Source organism: Eriocheir sinensis, chromosome 62 (genome assembly GCF_024679095.1).
Source record: "Eriocheir sinensis breed Jianghai 21 chromosome 62, ASM2467909v1, whole genome shotgun sequence".
NCBI lineage: Eukaryota > Metazoa > Arthropoda > Malacostraca > Decapoda > Varunidae > Eriocheir > Eriocheir sinensis.
This window is the reverse complement of record NC_066570.1, coordinates 10,126,738-10,147,582: the sequence shown is the minus strand read 5'-3', so window position 1 is coordinate 10,147,582 and position 20,845 is coordinate 10,126,738. Positions and strand designations below refer to the sequence as shown.

At 45.0% G+C, this 20,845-nt stretch overlaps 1 pseudogene; it reads right to left on the bottom strand.

Annotated features, from left to right (window-relative positions):
- LOC126986568 (protein Wnt-7b-like) overlaps window positions 1–20,845 on the bottom strand; it is a 46,015-nt pseudogene that overhangs the window by 5,676 nt on the left and 19,494 nt on the right.

Genomic DNA, 20,845 nt, shown 5'->3' with positions numbered 1-20,845 from the left:
ACTGGAGGCACAAAAGACTTTCTTCATTGACTGTCCACAACGCTTTCACAACGAGGGGGTGCAGGCCAGTCCCTGAATAGTGAACATGTCACGCAGTAAATCGGTCTGCAGATCATCTTCGAGAGGAGTTTTGAGCAAGTTGAAAGTTACATGAACACGGACACGTAGTTGGTAAACACTCATAAGAATCCTGCTCATCTTGTAGGAAGGTTTACGAGAAGAGTGTTGTTCGGTGAAGAAATATGGCAAGCTGACCATGTCCTGGGGGGATCTTAACAGGCTAATGGACCTTTGAATTGGGTTTTAGAGAACAAAAATGACAATCGGTACAAAACGAGGATTACATGCTATTACGTAAACAAATAGAGCTGAGGGCAAAGAAGGAGATAAGTAGGGGGAACAGGGGCTCAGGCAGGAGCAGTGAAAGAGACGTGAAAAGGAACGGTGCGCACGTGTTGAGGGACGAAGCAACCCTTGGGGCGCTGTGTGCTCACCCTTGCCCGGCGGCGGGAGAATAATGGGGACACGGTCGCTGAGAGCCTCTGGGAGCGGGATGGCTTGCTGGTATGTCGCAAGGGTTAATCCCATGCTCAAGTGCGGAGAAAGGTTACATATACCTTCCCCTCCACGACAGCTTAATGGTCAGGGATGCAATGCAGTACGTGCAGCTCGGGCTACTTTAAGAGGTTCATCTGGAGTTTTAGAAGCCCAGAAACATGAATGACTATATCGTCTTACTCTTATATTATGATTATTACATATGATCCTGAGCGACAGAAGTACAAGTAACATCCTGACGAGTGAGAACGAGGGTGTTACTGTCACGGTGCTCGCTTCCATCTTTGTGTTAGTAAGTGCCATACAAGCTGCATAATATCAATCAATGTCTGAAATGTGAAGTTTAGAAAAGCATGGATGAAACCTCGCCAGCCATTATTAACTGACCCACAAGAACGATGTGGCCGAACGCGCTGCTGCTGGTAGACGCCAGGGAACAGTTCCACCGATGATGCTGGAACTGCCGCTGGCACTCTCGCAGGCCCGCCCTCGCACCTTCACTGATGGCCACCATGGCGTCAGGCGCCCGCGTACAGATGCGGCTCTGGCGGGCGTGAGGCCGGGCACCCGCGAGCACAGCAGGTGGGCGCCAGGACCCCCGCTGACGACACCGTCCTGGGGGAAAGGAAAGATGGGGTGAGGGGGAGGCAGATTAAGTATACGTTAGTGTAGGGACGACCTGCAATGCATCATGATGTGAAGCGCCACCACACACGAACTTACGCCACACGACTCTACGCACTATGTCATTGTCCGAACCTTTTCAAACCATGTGTGGGCTACCATGTACTTCCCCAGACCAGCCTTGCGTCCCGATACACCCTTGACAAAAACGAGTATGCAGACACTGACATTACTCGTCATCGTCTGGCGCATTGCTACCATCATCCCAACCTCCACATTGCCTGTTTCGGAATATCGACGTCGAGCACGTAGCAACTCACCATTATGGCGAAGATTGAGGGATACATCATACACGCACGTTGCATAACTAAGTCGGTTTCATTCTTTAGCCTGTTCAAAAGTAAGGGATGGACTACACTGCATACTATTTGTGCTGCTTCTCGAGAAAAATAGTAAATACTATTGTTTTCTTTAAAAAAATATCTCAGCTTTAAAGGTCTACAAAGCTACGTGTGCCAGTCTTTCCTCTCCAGGGCCCGGGGTGGCCCAGGGTCACTGGGGTCGCATGGAGAGGCTGCGGTGCCCAATCATGGGTATTAGGATGCCGGACAGATGACCGCCCCGAGGCTGCCGGCGAGTGGAGGGTTGGACTTAATGACCAGGGAAGTTTGGCCTATACTTAGCGGCCGTGAAGTTCTTTGATTGCCGGGGGTGTTGCGCCATCCCTGCGTGTATCGCCGAGGGAGGAGGGAATCTCCGCCACGATTAGAATAACAGAGGAGTCGGTCAAGTGTAAACGCGCCACCTCAGCTGTCTGCTAGCGGCGGTATACTCGTGTTTTCACTGTTTTGTATTGCTTTCTGGGGCCGAGTTCCTACAATACTTTTGTTCCCTAACATTAATGTCATCACAATGCTTCTGAAAACACTGTATTACCTCAATTACTATTTCCATAAATAAATGGCCGCCATCAAGTATAGCAGAGTGGTAGGGCGACGCCTTGGATGCGCTGCGTCAGCCCTCACTCTTTACAATCCTTCTAGTTCATTTCTCACGTAGTTTTAAGTAATTCCAGCCGAATACTCACAGAACGTGCCTCGTGTGACACACTTGTTAGCTCACTGAACAGCGTCCCTCCTAACTAGCCTTGATATTTTCAGTGAGCCAATTCGTACGCGTGATGTCACTCGTCGCCGTGCAGGGCAGCTCACCGCCAGTGATTGTAAACACTTCCTGTCCAACCTTGAAACTGATATCTACATTCCGCGTTTCTTTAACAGTAGTTTATGCCACTTGATATTTTTGACACCAGTAATGACATACTTTTGGCAGTGTTGTAAAGTGTTTTCCTATTAAAATGACTATTTTTAAGTGATTTGCTATCGAGTTTACGAAGAAAAGTAAGGTGAATTTAAACCTGCGGCATAGCCAGAATCTTGACTTTAAAGCCCAACGACTGCAAAAAAGTAACAAAATAACTTACAGTTCCAGGTAAGATTAAGATGCAGGAAAAGGGATACAGGAATTATCAAGTTTCGAATCCTGCCGTGGCCGGTCGGCGTGCAACTCACCCAGCTGTTCATTCCACCTTTCGGGATGGTTGATCAATGGGCACCTGGGGAAACCTGGGGAAGCCAAACTGAGATACCTCGGATGTCACGCTGGCTCGTGTCCCGCGGTGATGGGTTCGTAACCACTACAGGCTCAAGGACCAATGCGACGGATATGTATACCGAGGCCACGCTCAGCTACACCGGATGTCCCCAAATATACCGTACTTCTATGTAGCCATTTATGCCTGATCTGTACCGAGATGTGTGAATTAATCCCGGAATACGTGCACTCGCGGCGGTGAAAATCAACTTCAGAGCATAATGATATGTACGAGAAGTGTAAATACTCTTGCTGGGTGTTGTCTTCAGCCTCCCGGGTGTGACGTGAGCCGCGCACCGCAGGGATAGGAGATTGTCAGCTCGTCAGTGCATCTTAAGACTAAATGAATAAAAGTATCAGTGTATCTTTAACTTAGTAACTTACTGTCGAGAGAGAGAGAGAGAGAGAGAGAGAGAGAGAGAGAGAGAGAGAGAGAGAGAGAGAGAGAGAGAGAGAGAGAGAGAGAGAGAGAGAGAGAGAGAGAGAGAGAGAGAGAGAGCATCCTATCATCATGTACTACCACAAAACCCATTCCTCGTGATCCTCCATGAATTTGTAATGAATTTCTTTTCTCCTATTTTGGGCAATCCTAGTCACAGGGCGCCTCGTTTGTTTGTTCTCCGTCCCGGGATGGCCTGGCGTTGGGGGCGGGGCGGTTCGGGGGGAGGGGGAGGGGGGGGGGGGCTGGGAGGGGTCGGCGGGGCAGGGCGAGAGTTGGTGTCGGAGGGAGGGTGGAGCTTTGGGTGGACGATGGGTGGAAGTTATTAGTGGGAGGAAGTGGATGCTGTGGACGATTAGACGTTGGTGAAGGGATGGAGGAAGGGAGAGACTGATAGTGGAAGATGTAAATAAACGTAGGGTGGAGGTTGTTGGTGGAGGGATGGATGGATCGGTGGAAGGTGGTGAAGTGAGAGTGATGGTCGAGAAGCTGTAGCGATCGCGTAAAAAAAAAAAAAAAAATGAAACCACTGTTATCCAAGAAATCTAGTCCTTGTTATGCCACGCTAGGGCTTCAGGAAAGGCATGCTCAGGTAAAATGTTTTCCGTACATTTCCAGGTAGGCACACCTCTAGGAAGCCAGGGGTACGGACGCCCTCCGCTGCCTGAAGCTACAACTTCCATTAATCAAACTTCTCCTTTTTCAATATTTTTTTCTACTAAATGAAGTTCAACAACTGATGAATAAAACATTTATTCAGTTACTGCGTCAGCGTCTTGCACATCGTTTGAACATTAATTGGCTGGTCTGCTGGGCTGTCTGAACAGCCATCCTCAGAAGTACCTCGTCGGTTCATTATTTCAAGCCATCATCGCTTCGCCTGGGCAGAAAAAAAGGGCCTCGCAAACCACGGAGCCTTGGTGTGGAGGCAGCTGTCCACCTATACGCTTTATTATCGTCCGCCTCCTTCCACGTAGGTCATATCGGAAACCGATGTTACTGTTGTGATTTTAACCAATCCATAGGAACATTGATATAGTCCTGATAAAGTTTACATATTTCGTTTTAATATTATTTCATTATTATACTTCATTAAAATTTTCAACTTTCCAGTGGTGTCTTTTCTTATGAGAGCTAATTGGTCTGGTGCGTACAAATTGGTAAACATATCCCACTGCAAGACTCCACTGAACGCACACGACGCCCCAGCACTGCGTAGCGACAGACTATACGCATCAGATCGTCACTTCTACGTACAGACAACTAAACACCAAATGGCGGGAAGCACACAGCTCCTGGCATTGTCGGGAGGCTTTCAAATTGGTCAGGAAGATTCTGGACTCCTGCGGCAGGGGCGGCGCGTCACCTGCCCCATACATGTGCTGGGGTGCCAGGGAGGGGCGGCGAGGCCCATAATATCTCACCGCTGAGGCGCCCCGCTGTGACCACCAAATACCTGGACAAATTGTTTCCAGTAGGCCTGTCGGGGGCGCAGTCGGTCATGGACACAGGCGGTGGTATCTCTACGCCGGGGCTGGACGACGAGTAATTAGCTCATAATTGCTGATGATAGATGAAGGGACTGGTAGGCGAGGTCCCACGTATACTCAAAGGTCAGTTACTATAAATGAGATCAAAGCTCTCTGGGAGGGTATCGATTGGTCTTCAAGAGTCCATCACGTGATCAGACCGTGAGTAAGTTAAACACACACACACACACACACACACACACACACACACACACACACACACACACACACACACACACACACTTGTGGCCCAGACCTGACCGAGGTCAGACATGGGTCACGGCGCTCCGTAAGGAGCAGCCTGGGGCCAGCCTGTTGGCCTCTCCCCTTCCCCTCCATCTCCTCTCCTTTTCATCAATAACCCAACACTGTAAGAAACTTTTGTGACATCAAGCTTAATCATGGTGAGAGAAAGTGAGTGCAGTGCGTTTGTGGTGCCGTGAAGACAATGAAGAGTAGTAATGGCCAGTGTGACGTCGACGCCGCCTAACCATCCAGCCGACGCCGGCCCCCAGGTGCCCCCAGGTACACCAGCCCGACCATCATGCTGCTGGGAGAATTCGGTTCAGGTGCAGTGCAGTGTTGAGGCCCGTCACTCAGGTGGAGTCATGGTTGGGGCAAGTGGCATGGGGCAGTGCAGACGTTTTGATGTTCCCACGCCTACCGCTTCTCGGTCCACCTCTTCCTATCTTGTCTCACCGGCTGGAGAGATTAGCAGGTCATCACTAAGCTGAGCGACGGCCGACACCGCTTCTACCTGCACCCCTGCCATCAACTGCGACCTGACCCTTTTTTGACCTGGGGTTGACCTGGGGCTTAAACACCTGACCCGTCACCCGGAATACCACACCGCCTCCTTCAGCACTAACGCACTGCATTCCACCACCTCACCTCCCCCCCACCACCCCAGACCCCCTATACCCCTTTCACATTGTTCTTTTTTTTCTATTTTATTTCAATATTGTATTTTTAACATGTATATTTTCAGCTTTACAGCTGCAATCACTTAATAAACCGTTTATTATTATTATTATTATTATTACACACACACCTCCTCCTCCTCCTACCGCACCAGCGCACTGCATTCCACCACCTCACCTCCCCCCTACCACCCCAGACCCCCATATCCCTTTCATATTGTACATTTTCGCTTTTTTTTTTCTTTTATATTTCAAAAGTGTATTTGTAACGTGTATATTTTCAGCTTTACAGCTGCTATCATTTAATAAACCGTTTATTATTATTATTATTATTATTATTATTATTATTATTATTATTATTATTATTATTACACACACACATACACACACACCCTCACACGTCCACACACACACACACACACACACACACACACACACACACACACACACACACACACACATATAGTACTTTAAATTGAGTGGTGTATAACAATGCTTAAGAATAACAATGTTTTGGCATAAAACTAAAACGTTCTAGCTCTCTTCACAGAAACTGTTTTTGGAACAATCAAATTCTACATAAATGCCTAAGCTGAAATTGTTTTCCAGACGGACTGGCAAGAGAAACGCCAAGGCATCTCCATAGCCACCCTGCCCTAAAATTACATCATTGAGACGGCCACACGGCGCCCATCAAGTCCAAGGCCACGGCCGCCCTGTATCCCGCCGCCCTGACCCGTGGCCGCCGCCGCTCCTTGTCAACACACGCCTCAGGCACGTCGGTGGAATGCCTGGTGCTCAAGCATGTCCGGCCTGACCTGAATGCGGCAGAGAACACATACTGGTCATTCCGTAACACACTGGGATGCATTCATCAACGTCGTAGCATATAAAATTACCGGAAAAACACGCACCCACGTCGACAATTACACTCATTGGCATTATTTATGGCATAACTTTACACTCTAATGTAACTTTCAGTTCTAATTTGGGATTTTTACATAAACTGGAGTTAATGGAGCTGTAAGCTGCACTGTCAATGTCACGATATTCTTAGTATATTTACCTCTGTCATGCCTAAACTCCGGAGCATGGCCCGGCTGATGCGTGTTTGCTTACCTGACAACCGCCCTTTGTTCCGCCTACTGAAGGGTATCTCACAAACTCTGGCCGCCAGACTTATGAGAGGCAGCGCCAGTAATAGTACAGCACTGGAGACAACATGCGGAATTTTATGTCATACACGGAATGAAAACTATTTACCCAAGAAAAACTCATCACTAATATGCAAAAATATAGCTTCAGCACCATTGCGATGTACAGTAAGATGTAAAGACGTCCAGTTTTGAAACTTTAATAACCATGTGCTGAGACAGAAGAATCGAATTGCCGATGAAAAACGAGTTTATTGCATTTTTTTTACACTAGAGGAAACAACTCAAGGGCAAAAAAAGTAACAAATTCACATGTAAGTGTAAACATGATTAAGTGAATAACAAAGGAATACTTCTATGTGACAGAGAAAGATACGTCCAAAGAAATGTTCTTTAATTAGTGTTCTGGCGGTCTTATATGATGGTACACAACAGTGGAGGACGAATAGAAAAAAAAACCCATTATGGAGAAAATAAAGGCCGGCAGGAGTATCATGACGGAGTTGAGTTGACCACAGGATACTAGACACTAACGATAGGATATATTATGCATGAGTAAGTTACGTCATGCGCCAAAAAATTATAAGTACATAAATTAAGAGTCTGCAAGAGGCCAGTAGGCTTAAACAAGGCGACTCCTGTAAACCTAACCCCACGTAACCTAACTATCCAAGACAGAAACAACAACTTATATAGAAATGTTATAAAAAAGGAGAAAGAAGCCCCGTTAGACACACGATGAGAAACAATGAACTCATAATGTCCCCCAAGGAAAAGTGAAACAGACCAACAACAGGCAGGGATGAGTAACGGGAGGAGGGTCTCGCCACGACACGCCGAGAACGCAACTGAATGCCCAACAATGCCATGTGCCCCCCGGCCTGCCCTCGCCCGCCTGCACGCACACCACACACACACACACACACACACACACACACACACACACACACACACACACACAGACATTGAGAAGAAGAGGAAGCGAAGGAAATGCAGGTGAAAAAGGAGATAATGCCTTGTCAAGATGAAGAGACGAATAGTTATAATCTGTGGTGGAGTGTGCGGAAGCGAGGGGAAGAGAGAGAGGGTCAGAGTTTACTAGAGGGCTGGAGGAGGAGAAAGAGAAGAAGGAGGAGGAGGAGGATATGGAGGAGGAATAGTAGGAGATGGAGAAATGGGAGAAGAAAGAAAGAAACGAGATGGAAAATGGTAGCGTGAGAAGGGAGCGTGCAAAGAGAGCAATGAAGAGGAGGTAGAGTGAGTTCAAAGGGCAGGGTTGAAGAGGAGGAGGAAGAGGAGGAGGAGGAGGAGGAGGGTGGCAAGCAGGGCAAGGAGGAAGAGGAGGTGGTGGAGGAAGAGAAGGAGGGCAAGTAGAAGGAGAAGGAGGAGGAGGAGGTGGGGGAGAGCGCTGGCCATTTCAATGCAAGGAGGGTGTCGCTTGGTATTTAGCCGCTGCTGCGTCGGGAGTGTCAGCGGCCTGGGCAAAGGGGCGGCGTGTCTGTGCTGCGGCTGTAGAGAAGGCAAGACTGTGTGTGCTGTGCCGCGGTGTTTAAGCTCGACTTCAACACAGCAATACTCTCCACAACACTGGTTTTTTTTTCTTATTTTCTTGTTCTTCCTCAATTTTCTTCTTTGTCTCCTCGTTTTCCTCCTTCTCCTCCTCCTTATCTTCCAAAGCAAATTTTCTTTTTTTCATTGTTTTTTTTCGTTTTTTTCTGTTAAGTTCTTCCTCATCTTCTTGTTTTGGCTTTTTCATCTCGCTATTCATCCTTTTATTTTTATTTCCCTTCCGTTTCCTTATTTTCCATCTTCGTAGCTTGTAAACATAAGGAATGAATCGTCTGCAGGCAATATAAACAATGAAAGGAGGACAGAACGCTAAAGAAAAGAAGCAACAGTAATCGAACATATGTACCGTACGTGTATCTTCATTAGCTCGATTATCCTCATTAGAAAGCAGAGCTTTTAATGATGAGTCTTCCAATTACAGACACATCCAGGTACAGAGGTCATTCCTCTCTCTCTCTCTCTCTCTCTCTCTCTCTCTCTCTCTCTCTCTCTCTCTCTCTCTCTCTCTCTCTCTCTCTCTCTCTCTCTCTCTCTCTCTCTCTCTCTCTCTCTCTCTCTCTCTCTCTCTTGTTTCTTCTTTCAATTTCTCCTCCTCCTCTTCCTCCTCTCCCTGGTGTTGAGCTTATTCATTACAGAAGTTCATGAACACTCACTAATCAAACAGGAAACATGGAAACATGGAAACAAGCATAAGGAGGAGGAGGCGGTAGAGCTCTTTTTATGAATTTTCTGCTTCTTCTTGTTCTTCTCTTTTTCTTCTTCTTCTTCTTCTTATTATTATTATTATTATTTTTCTTCGTCTTTTTCTTCCTCCTCTTTCTCCTCCTCTTTGAGAAGTAATAACAGACTTATAGAAATGGTGGAGGATTCGTTCCTCACTCAAGTTGTAACTCAACCGACAAGAGAAAACAATCTGCCGGATTTTTTTTTTTTTTTTTTTTTTACGTTGTTGCCTATTGCGCCGGTAGGCATCTTCCCGGTGGGGCCTGATGGTCGGCCCAAGGCTTCTTCCAGGTGGGGCCTGATGGTCGGCCCAGCCCGTTCTGGCGCAGGCGAGTGTTTATAGTGGCGCCATCTTGCATTGGCTCATGCTGCCCCCCGGAACTCGTTCTTGATTCGCTTGGACGGCTTCCTCTAGAGTCCGGGTTGATGGGTGGTCTTCAGGACAGCATGTGGGTAGTTTTAAGCCACTCGGCGGTGACTGAAAAATCCGAGTGGTAGCGTGAGGATTCGAACCCGCGTCGTCCATCACGCGGCGAATGTGGGTCCAGTACGCTACCAGTTCGGCCACCGCCTACCCTTGGTATTAGTAAGCGACCCCGACCTCATTCGCGACTGTGAAAATGGTGAGAAAATTCATGGTTGCGATCACCACTAAATCTGTTTTAATGTCAACATATGTCACAAACTCGTAGACAATCTGTCAGTGATACCAGACTACAAAAAATCAAATTTCAACCTAGCCCGTGAGCTGCTTCCTCCTGCGACCTGGGACCAGCTTAACATCACCGACAATACAATCGACAACGTGTGGAACGACTTCAAAGATAAGCTTTTGGGAGTAGAGAAGGCTACAGTGCCTACGAAACCCAGGCGAGTAAATGATGCCGTAGATCCACCGTGAATGTCCAGAGAATTAAAAAGGGCGGCAAACTTTAAAAAAAAAATTATAATCTAATGAAAGAGAATGACACTGCCGAAGCCCGCACACAGTACCACACCAGCCTAAAAGCTTGTCGCACCCTTATTAGAAGGTAGTAAACGCAACTATGATAAACAAATAGCGCGACATCAAGACCAACTCCAAAAAATTATTCACATACATCAGATCGAAAAACATATATCCAATACTGATCCCCTGACAGACGAGACTGGATCAGTAACTCGGAACAGTAAACAGAAGGCCAGAACCCTCAACACTAACTTAGCATCCGTATTCACAGTCGAGGACATCGAAACCATTGCTGAGGGCCCTGACCCGCGGAGAAGTGAAAAAGTATTTGGACAAACTCGACACGAACAAGTCAGCGGGGCCTGACAGTTTGTCCCCGCGGTTATTAAAAGAGCTTAAACAACAAATAAGTCAACCACTCACTAATATGTTCAGTTCAACTGAATAAGGTCCCAGAAGACTAGAAGATGGCGAACGTAACACCGATCTTCAAAAAAGGAGAAAAAAGCGTTGCATTAAACTACAGGCCCATAAGTTTGACATCAGTGGCAGGAGAAATACTCGAAAAGATCATTAGAAACAAACTTGTTAAGCTTCTAGAAGACAATAATGCAATCTCCGACACCCAGTAAGGCTTCAGAAACAAGCGCTCCTGCCTAACGAATTTATTAGACTTCTTCCAAGGTATATATAAGAACTGGGATGCCCACATCCCCAGTGATGTTATATACCTGGACTTTCAAAAAGCCTTCGACAAGGTACCGCACGAGCGACTCCTTAAGAAACTCCACTCGGCGGGCATTGGAGCCAAGCTGATCGCGTGGATAAGAAATCGGCCTACCAGAATAAAAAAAACGAGTACTACTCAACGGATAGCCTTCCGATTGGCTTCCAGTCACTAGTGGAGTGCCTCAAGGGTCAGTGAGGGAACACATTTTCTTTATCATGTATATATATATATATATATATATATATATATATATATATATATATATATATATATATATATATATATATATATATATATATATATATAAACATATATATATATATATATATATATATATATATATATATATATATATATATATATATATATATATATATATATATATATATATACCCGTATATATATATATATATATATATATATATATATATATATATATATATATATATATATATATATATATATATATATATATATATATATATATATATATATATATATATATATATATATATATATATATATATATATATATATATATATATATATATATATATATATATATATATATATATATATATATATATATATATATATATATATATATATATATATATATATATATATATATATATATATATATATATATATATATATACAGAGGGGGCATGGAGTCTCACGGTTTGAAGCCACTAAACTGTCAGTCGGCCATGTTGTTCAAGCCGGAGAGGAGTGGCCAAACGGATGTACCTCCATGAGCGGCCGGCCAGACCACGCAGACTGGCAGTACATGCTTGCCGATTACAATTTTCTAACTTGTATTTGTAAAGGAGACCGCACATCTTGATGATGAATTGTCCTCACCGCATTTCTTTGTTATCATGAATACATTACCGCGCTTCTTGGATATCATGTACAGTAGTTTCTTACCTGTTACAGTATATTTACACTAATAAATTACGAAATTATTTTAATTTCATCCGCCTGCATGTTAAAGTGCTGGAAAACAGTAAGAAGATAAAATAAAAACATTACGGTACTCCATGGATGCGGTACTCTAAGGGCAAGCGGCCACCATGTTAGGCGCGCTACACCCTCGTATTCGTACCTCACGGCTTGAACAATATGGCGGCCGATTTGACAGCTGAGGCCACGAAAACTGCCTTCACTCACCAGTACAGCGCGCTCGGGGCTGTGGGCCTCTCCACCCTTAATACCTCCACGTATATATATATATATATATATATATATATATATATATATATATATATATATATATATATATATATATCTATATATATATATATATATATATATATATGTGTATATATATATATATATATATATATATATATATATATATATATATATATATATATCAATGACCTCGAATCACAACTGAAATCCACAATATCGAAATTTGTTGATGACACCAAGGTGAGTGGAAAGGCCCTTACAAAGACCGACTGCGAAATCATACAGAAAGACCTCAATTAAATTATCGAATGGTCGGAAAAATGGCAAATGTCCTCTAATGTTGACAAGTGCAAAATCATCCACATTGGGTCCAGAAATAATAACTACAAATACATCTTGAATGGGAAACCTCTGCAGGCGATGCAGGAGGAAAAGGATCTTGGAGTCACTATCAGGAATGACCAGAAACACGTGAATCACTGTAAAAAGAAAGCATATAACAAACCAAACACTATGTTCAGAATCACAGCGAGAAAGTTCGAGTGCAAGGCGCCAGACGTGATGCTATCCTTGTATAATTCCAAGGTAAGACCGCACCTCGAGTATGCAGTACAGTTCTGGTCTCCTAATTACAGAAAGGACATTGTTTTACTGGAAAGGATTCAACGACGCGCCACGAAGATAATTACAACCTTAAGGGCCTAACCGTACGAGGAACGACTCAAACGACTCAATCTCTTTACACTGGAAAAAAGAAGTCTACGAGAGAATATGATTCAAGTTTTCAAGTACCTGAAAAAGTTCAATAGCGTCGACTACTCCAATTCTTTGAACTGCAAACCAACTCAAGATCTATAAATAACGGTCTACCCATTCAGTCGAGTCGATGAAATAGACATTGGAAGGAGTTTCTTTTCGATCCGAGTCATCCCCCACTGGAAATATCTTCCCTAAGAATAAGTAAATTCCAATACCGTCAACTCCTTCAAATATAGAATCGACCGTCATTTCGCTGCGTCGGGAGCAAACTGAATATCGTGGTGCTTTCATCTGCTCTTCAATATCGAGGTGCTTTTATCTGCTCCTCAATATCGAAGTGCTTTCATCTGCTCCTCAATATCGAGGTGCTTTCATCTGCTCCTCAATAACGAGGTGCTTTCAATTGATCATCAATATCGAGGTGCTTTCATCTGCTCCTCAATATCGAAGTGCTTTCACCTGCTACTCAATATCGAGGTGCTTTCATCAGCTCCTCAATATCGAGGTGTCTCATCTGCTTCTCAATAACGAGGTGTTTTCATCTGCTCCTCAATATCGAAGTGCTTTCATCTGCTCCTCAATAACGAGGTGTTTTCATCTGCTCCTCAATATCGAGTGGCTTTCATCTGCTCCTCAATATTGAGGTGCTTTCATCTGCTCCTCAATATCGAGGTGCTTTCATCTGCTCCTCAGTATCGAGGTGCTTTCATCTGCTTCTCAATGTCGAGGTGCTTTCATCTGCTCCTCAATAACGAGGTGCTTTCATCTGCTTCTCAATATCGATGTGCTTTCATCTGCTCCTCAATATCGATGTGCTTTCATATTCTCCTCAATATCGAGGTGCTTTCATCTGCTCCTCAATATCGAGGTGCTTTTATCTCCTTCTCAATATCGAGGTGCTTCCATCTGCTCCTCAATATCGAGGTGCTTTCATCTGCTCCTCAATAACGAGGTGCTTTTATCTGCTTCTCAATAACGAGGTGCTTTCATCTGCTCCTCAATATCAAGGTGCTTTCATCTGCTCCTCTATATCAAGATGCTTTCATCTGCTCCTCAATATCAAGTTGCTTTCATCTGCTCCTCAATATCGAGGTGCTTTCATCTGCTCCTCAATATCAAGGTGCTTTCATCTGTTCATCAATATCGATGTGCTTTCACCAGCTCCTCAATATCGAGCTGCTTTCATCTGCTTCTCAATATCAAGGTGCTTTCATCTGCTCCTCAATATCGATGTGCTTTCACCTGCTCCTCAATATCGAGGTGCTTTCATCTGCTTCTCAATATCAAGCTGCTTTCATCTGCTCCTCAATACCGATGTGCTTTCGTCTGCTCGTCAATATCGATGTGCTTTCAAGTACTCCTGAATATCAGGGCGCTCTCATCTGCTCCTCAATAACAAGGTGCTTTCACTTGCTCCTCAATATCAAGGTGCTTTCACTTGCTCCTCAATATCGATGTGCTTTCATATGCTCATTAATATCGAGGTGCTTTCATCTGCTCCTCAATATCTAGGTGCTTTCATCTGCTCCTCAATAACTAGGTGCTTTCATCTGCTCCTCAATATCGAGGTGCTTTCATCTGCTCCTCAATATCGAGGTGCTTTCATCAGCTCCTCTATATCAAGATGCTTTCATCTGCTCCTCAGTATCAAGGTGCTTTCATCTGCTCCTCAATATCGAGGTGCTTCCTCAATATCAAGGTGCTTTCTCCCGCTTCCCAATATCAGTGTGCTTTCACCTCCTCCTCAATATCGAGGTGCTTCCATCTGCACCTCAATATCGATGTGCTTTCATCTGCTCCTCAGTATTGATGTGCTTTCATCTGCTCATTAATATCGAGGTGTTATCATCTGCTCCCCAATATCGATGTGCTTTCATCTGCTCATCAATATCGAGGTGATATCATCTGATCCTCAAAAACGAGGTCCTTTCATCTGCTCCTCAATATTGAGCTATTTTCATCTGCTCCTGAACATCAAGGTGCTTTCATCTGCTCCTCAATATCAAGTTGGTTTCATCTGCTCCTCAATATCTATGTTCTTTCATCTGCTCCTCGGTATCGAAATGCTTTCTGCTGAACTCAATATTAAGTTGCTTTCATCTGCTCCTCAGTATAAAGGTGCTTTCATCTGCTCCTGAATATCGAGGTGCTTTAATCTGCTCCTCTATATCAAGGTGCTTTCATCTTCTCCTCAATATAATTGCTTTCATCTGCTCCTCTATATCAAGGTGCTTTCATCTTTTCCTCAATATAATTGCTTTCATCTGCTCCTCAATATCTAGGAGCTTTCATCTGCTCCTCAATATCGAATTGCTTTCAAATGCTCCTCAATATCGATGTGCTTTCACCTGCTCCTCATTATCGATGTGCTTTCAAATGCTCCTCAATATCGAGTTGCTTTCATCTGCTCCTCAGTATCAAGGTGCTTTTATCTGCTCCTCAATATCTTGGTTCTTTCACCTGCTCCCCAATCTCGATGTGCTTTCACCTGCTCCTGAATATCGAGGTGCTTCTATCTGCTCCTCAATATCGATGTGCTTTCATCTGCTCATTAATATCGAGGTGCTATCATCTGCTCCTCAAAAACGATATGCTTTCATTTGCTCATCAATATCGAGGTGCTATCATCTGCTCCTCAATAACGAGGTGCTTTCATCTGCTCCTCAATAAAGACTGTTTTCATCTGCTCCTCAATATCAAGGTGCTTTCATCTGCTCCTCATTATCAAGGTGCTTTCATCTGCTCCTCAGTATCTAGGTGCGTTCTACTATTCCTCAATATCAAGTTGCTTTTATCTGCTCCTCAGTATCAATGTGCTATCATCTGCTCCTCAATATCGATGTGCTTTCACCTGCTCCTCAATATCGAGGTGCTTTAATCTGCTCCTCAATATCGATGTGCTTTCATCTGCTCATAATTATCGAGGTGCTATTATCTGCTCCCCAATACCGATGTGCTTTCATCTGCTCATCAATATCGAGGAGCTATCATCTGCTCCTCAATATCAAGGTGCTTTCCTCTGCTCCTCAATATCAATGTGCTTGTATCTTCTCAATATTAATGTGCTATCATCTGCTCCTCAATATCGAGTTGGTTTCATCTGCTCCTCAATATCAAGGTGCTTTTATCTCCTCATCAATATCAGTGTGCTTTCATCTGCTTCTCAAAATCGAGAGGGTTTCATCTGCTTCTCAATATCGATGTGCTTTAGTCTGCTCATTAATATCAAGGTGCTTTCATCTGCTCCTCAATATAAAAGTGCTTTCATCTGCTCCTCAATATCTATGTTCTTTCACCTGCTCCTCGGTACCGAGGTGTTTTCATCTGCTCCTCAATATCATAAGAACATAAGAACATAAGAACGTAAGGAGTCTGCAAGAGGCCGGTTGGCCTATACAAGGCAGCTCCTGTACACTCAACCCCACCTTACCTCACCATCCATGGCTTTATCTAACCTCTTCATGAATGTATCTATGGTATTGGCACCCACAACATGGCTCCCAAGCCTGTTCCATTCGTCCACCACTCTATTAGTGAACCAATTCTTGCCTATGTCTTTGTTGATTCTGAACTTGTCTAACTTAAAACCATTGCCACGTGTCCTACCTGGCTCTTTCACTCTCAAAATTTTATTGACATCCCCTTTATTAAATCCCTTCATCCATTTATAAACTTCGATCAAGTCTCCTCGCACCCTTCGCCTTTCTAGAGAGTGTAGATTTAACTGCTTTAGCCTGTCTTCATAAGGCAAGTTCCTCACCCCCTGAATCATCTTCGTCATCCTCCTCTGTACAGATTCTAACATCTTGATATCCATTCTATAATAGGGGGACCAGAACTGAACTGCATAATCGAGATGAGGTCGAACTAGTGCTAAGTAAAGTTTGAGGATGACTTCAGCGCTCCTATTGCTCACGCTCCTTGAGATGAAACCTAGTACTCTGTTTGCCCGATTTTTAGCCTGAATGCATTGAGCCCTAGGACGGAGGTCAGCGCTCACTAGGACTCCTAAGTCTCTCTCCCGCCCAGACCTGCTTAGAGGAGTGTCATTTAAGGAGTAATTGTGTAAGGGGTTATTCCTACCTACACTCAAAATGCTACACTTCCCGACATTGAATTCCATCTGCCACTTCCTCGCCCAATCGTATAGTCTGTCAAGCTCATCCTGGAGAACGGTAGCGTCGCTGTCTGATTGGATTACTCTACCGATCTTGGTATCATCTGCGAACTTACTGACATCGCTACTGATTCCTGTGTCCAAGTCATTGATGTAAATAATAAAAAGCAGAGGACCCAGCACCGACCCCTGTGGGACTCCACTCGTAACACTGCCCCATTCAGATTTCCTACCATTGATTTGCACTCTCTGCTTCCTACCACTAAGTCACGCCCTGATCCAGCTCAAAACTTTCCCATCTACGCCGTGAGCCTGTAATTTTAGTAATAGCCGGTGATGAGGGACTTTGTCGAACGCTTTACTAAAATCTAGATATAATATGTCATAGTTTTCATCTCTGTCAACCGCCTCGATTACTTTAGTGTAGAAGGACAACAGGTTAGTAAGGCAAGACCTACCCTTTGTGAACCCATGTTGTGAGTCATGAATTAAATTATGCTTTTCTAGATGGTCCCGAATGCTCCTGGCTATAATCGACTCTAACATCTTTCCCACAACTGATGTTAAGCTAATTGGGCGATAGTTTGAGGTGGCTGACTTGTCTCCCTTTTTGAAAATCGGCGTCACATTAGCTACTTTCCATTGATTGGGCACATACCCAGAATTTACCGACATTTTAAAGATATCGGCAAGGGGGCCACTAAGGACTTCCTTGCACTCTTTCAGAACCCTTGGGAATACTTCGTCTGGGCCCGGCGATTTGTTTTTCTTCAACCTACCAATCTCATCCTGGACTACTTGCCTAGTGATGATCACATCCCTCAACTTGTCGTTCTCGTCACCCTCATATATCTGAACTCTCTCCGGAATGGTTGTTAGATTTTCCTGCGTGAAAACTGAGAGGAAATAGTCATTCATCATTTGGCTCATATCTTCTCCATTCTCAACGAGCTCGCCTGTGTTTGTTTTCAACGGTCCAATTCTGTCCCTTGTTTTCGTCCTGTACAATTTGAAGAAGCCCTTGGGATCGCTCTTGGCCTCGTTGGCTACCCTAATCTCATAATTTCTTTTTGCAAGGCGTGTGTTCTTCTTCACCGACCTGGCTAGCTCAACATACCTACCCCTGAGGTGGATCTCTCCGTTCTTTATTTTCCTATAAATTCCTCTCTTCAAGCCTATTTCATGCTTGAGTCTGCGGGTCATCCATTTGGGGTCGTTATTTTCCTTCCTACGTGCTTGGTAAGGGATATGCTGTCTCTGACCCTCTGCAATTTCTCTAACTAAATTATTGTAGGTCATTTCTACATGGTTCCCCTGTCTTTCCGGCTCCAGCCCTGAGATCTGGCCCTCATCCAGCCCTAAGGTTTCCCAATTTACCTCCTCAAGGTGTTTTCTGAGCCCCTCATAATCAGCTCTTCTAAAGTCGGGCACCAACACCGGGTTGAGTTCATGGGTCACCGCCCAGTCTAATTTAAACCTAATTTCCTTGTGATCACTGCCACCTAATTCTCCCCCAACATCTAGCTCGCTGATCATATACTCGGTGTTAGTTAAGACCAAGTCCAGAATGTTTTTACCCAAGGTGGTCTCTGTTACTGTCTGCTTGAGAAAATTATCTTTTATTACTTTCAGAAAATCCTCAGACTCTAGATCACCCACCACGCCTTCCCAATCTATATTCCTATAGTTAAAATCCCCATTATGCAGACATTTTTGCTCCTGCTCGCCCTGCCTACCTCTTGTAGTAATATATCAGTGTCCTGCCTGCTGAGGTTGGGTGGCCTGTAAAGAACCCCTAGAATTAGTTTGTCCTTCCCTTTGTGGACGTCCACCCAAACTGATTCTGAGTCGCCATTTGTTTGAATAGAGTTGTTAGCGGAACATTTAAGTGTGTCTTTAACATAAAGTGCCACCCCCCCTCCCCTTCTTCCCTTTCTATCTTTGTGAAACATCTGGTAACCATCTATTTCATACTCAGACATGAAGTTTTTGTTGGCAGTATCTACCCATGTTTCCGTGATAGCTAAAATGTCGAATTTCGACACATGCTTTCCCCTCAGTAGATCTATCTTGTTCCTGAGACTCCTACTGTTGTGTAATAAGCCGTTAGCCCATCCTTTCTTATATCCTTTCGATTTCTCCTGCGCCCCTAGTCCCAGTCTGCGATGCACTGACAGGCCCTCCCCTCGCCTACTCTAAAAATCCTGTAGGGTGCTAAGTGATCGCTCGAGGGAGTCTGCGAGAACCTCCACCCCTGGAGTGACAGGTGCACGCCATCCTTGGCATACAAGGTGCCTTTATTGTAGAAGAGGTCCCAATTGTCAAGGACAAGCCAACCAGTTCGCTTACAGTGGGCCGCCAGCCTGCTGTTTACTGCTAAGGCTCTGGAAAGCCCTCCCTCTCCCAACCCCCTCCTCGGCAAAACCCCACAAACAGCCGGCACCCCCCCGAAGGCCCTCACGTTAGCAAACGATTCCCTGAAGCGCCGCAATATCTCTTCGCTACCCACCGTACCGATGTCAGTACCACCGTAACTGCAGAAGACGATTGGCTGTGTCCCTCCTGCTAAAATTTCCTCCATTCTGTCAGATACGTGCTGGATGCCTGCCCCGGGAAAGCACACTCGAAGCCTATTTTCCTTATCCCTTGAACAAATGTACCTGTCAATGAACCTGACTTGAGAGTCCCCAACCACCAGTACTTTCTTCTTATTAACTTTGTCAGTAGACGGAAGGAAGCTAGGAGGAGGAGGAGAGGAGGGGGCAGGGGAGGGAGGAGGAGGAGGGAGGAGGAGGAGGGGAGGAGGAGGAGGAGGAGGAGGAGGAGGAGGAGGAGGAGGAGGAGGAGGAGGACGATGAGTGGAAGAAGGAGAGAGAGGAAGGGATGTCGAAGGGGAGGGGGAGGAGGAGGTGGCTGAGGTGGTGGCGGAGGTGGTGGGGAGGCAGGGGAGGAGGGAGAGGAGGATGCGGGGAGGAGGAGGAGGAGGCGGGGGAGGTAGTGGTAGCAGAGGAGGGGGGAGGTGATGTGGGGGAGGACAAGGAGAGAGAATGCGAGGAAGAGCAGGAAGAGACGGAAGGGAGGGAAGAGGTGGAGGAAAGGGGAGAGAGGGGTGATGAATGAGAGTCAGCGGCGGCAGAAGGGAAGGGAAGTATGGTGGGTGTGGAGTGGGGAGATGGCGGGTGAGGAGAGGGGAGAGGGGAGGAGAGAAGAGAAGCGGTTGGAGGAGTGGAAGGGAAGAGGGAGATGCAGGTGGTTTCATCTGCTCCTCAATATCAAGGTGCTTTCATCTGCTCCTCAATATTGAGGTGCTTTCATCTGCTCCTCTATATCAAGGTAATTTCATTTGCTCCTCAATATCAAGGTGGTTTCATCTGCTCCTCAATATCAAGGTGCTTACATCTGCTCCTCTATATCAAGGTGCTTTCATCTGCTCCTCAATATCGATGTGCTTTCAAATGCTCCTCATTATCGAGCTGCTTTCATCTGCTCCTTAATATAAAGGTGCTTTCATCTGCTCCTCAATATCGATGTGCTTTCATCTGCTCCTCAACATCGATGTTCTTTCATCTGCTCTTTAATATGGAGGTGGTATCATCTGCTCCCCAATATCGATGTGCTTTCATCTGCTCATCAATATCGAGGTGCTATCATCTGCTCCTTAATAACGAGGTGCTTTCATCTGCTCTTCATTATCAAGGTGCTTTTATCTGCTCCTCAATATATATGTGCTTACATCTGCTCCTCTGTAACGAGGTTCTTTTTACTGCTCCTCAATATCAAGTTGCTTTCATCTGCTCCTCCGTATCAACGTGCTATCATCTGTTCCTCAGTACCGATGTGCTTTCATCTGCTCCTCAATATCGATGTGCATTCACCTGCTCCTCAATATCGAGGTGCTTTAATCTGCTCCTCAATATCGATGTG